The sequence below is a fragment of the Olea europaea genome, chromosome 19, assembly GCF_002742605.1.
Source record: "Olea europaea var. sylvestris chromosome 19, O_europaea_v1, whole genome shotgun sequence".
Taxonomy (NCBI): Eukaryota; Viridiplantae; Streptophyta; class Magnoliopsida; order Lamiales; family Oleaceae; genus Olea; species Olea europaea.
The window spans coordinates 3,894,876-3,896,932 of record NC_036255.1 but is presented as its reverse complement, the minus strand read 5'-3'; positions in this window follow the sequence as shown (position 1 = coordinate 3,896,932).

Genomic DNA, 2,057 nt, shown 5'->3' with positions numbered 1-2,057 from the left:
ACAAAGTAAAGGATGAAACACCTTACGAGTTATGGAAAGGTCATAAACCTTCATATAAATACTTGAAAGTGTGGGGGTGTTTGGCAAAGGTAGAAGTGCCAAAACCTAAACAAATAAAAATAGGACCAAAAACTATAGATTGCATATTTATTGGATATGCTTATAACAGTAGTGCATATCGCTTTCTTGTGCATAAATCTGAGATTACGGATATACATGAAGATACAATAATTGAATCAAGGAATGCAAGTTTCTTTGAAGATGTCTTTCCTCGTAAAGACAAAAATGATGTAAGTTTAATGAAAAGAACTTACGATACTGCAAATGATGATGAAAATGAAGAAGAATTCAGACGCAGTAAAAGGGATAGGAAGTCTACGTCCTTCGGTTCAGAATTTATAACGTACATGATCGAAAATGAACCAAAGACATTCAGTGAAGCAATGCCAACACCAGAGGCTCCCTTTTGGAAAGAAGCTATCAATAGTGAAATTGAATCGATAATGCAAAATCATACTTGGGAGTTGATTGATCTCCTACCTGGAAATAAACCTCTAGGTTGCAAGTGGATTTTCAAGAAAAAGTTAAAATCGGATGGATTTATTGATAAATACAAAGCTCGTTTGATAGCAAAAGGATATAGACAAAAGGAAGGTCTCGATTTCTTTGATACTTACTCACCAGTAACGAGGATTACTTCGATAAGAATCCTTATTGCAATTGCTGCGCTACATAATATCGAAATTCATCAAATGGATGTTAAAACAGCTTTTCTAAATGGTGAGTTAGAAGAAGAAATATACATGGAGCAACCTGAAGGATTTGTTGCTCATGGACAAGAGAAAAAGGTTTGCAGACTCGTTAAATCTTTATAGGGACTAAAACAGGCGCCAAAGCAGTGACACCAAAAGTTTGACAAAACAATGCTGTCAAATGGTTTTAAAATTAACGAGTGTGATAAATGTGTGTATAATAAGAGTACACCGACAGCATATGTCTTAGTATATCTATATGTGGATGATATGCTAATTCTGGGTAGCAATCATGATATCATTGTCTCCACCAAGAAAATGCTAACAAAACATTTTGACATGAAGGACATGGGTGTAGCATATGTAATTCTTGGAATTAAAATTTCTAAAACACCAGATGGCCTCGTTCTTTCACAATCTCATTATGTTGAATCTGTGCTAAAGAGATTTGGAGTCCTTGATGAAAGTCCAGTCAAAACTCCAGTAGACACAAGTCTACACTTAGCAAAAAATAGAAGTGAACCTGTACATCAATTAAGATATTCTCAGGTTATCGGAAGTCTGATGTACTTAATGAACTGCACACGTCCTGACATTGCATTCGCAGTTAATAAATTGAGTAGGTTCACATGTAATCCAAGCAATGATCACTGGAAGGCATTGAATAGGGTACTTCGATACTTAAAACATACCTTAAAATTTGGATTACATTATATGAGATATCCAGCAGTATTAGAAGGATATTGTGATGCAAATTGGATATCTGATATGAAAGATTCCAAATCCACAAGTGGTTATATATTTACACTTGGTGGTGCGGCAGTGTCTTGGAAATCCTCAAAGCAAACCTGCATAGCTCGATCAACAATGGAATCGGAGTTTATTGCATTAGATAAAGCTGGAGAAGAAGCAGAATGGCTACGTAACTTCTTAGAGGATATCCCGTGTTGGCCTAAGCCGATGCCTACAATTAGTATTCACTGTGACAATCAGTCTGTTATTGCAAGGGCACAAAATTGCATGTATAATGGTAAGTCTAGACATATACGTCGTAGACACAATACCATAAAGCAGTTGATCTCAAATGGTATTATCTCCATTGATTATGTGAAATCAAAGGAGAATCTCGCGGATCCGCTCACAAAAGGTCTACCAAGAGATCAAGTATATTATCTATCAAAGGGAATGGGATTAAAGCCAAACACGCATGAATCTTAATGATGGTAACCCAACCTTGTTGACTGGAGATCCCAAGATCTTGGTTCAATGGGACAACTAAGTTATTAAGACTCAGTTAAGCACTTA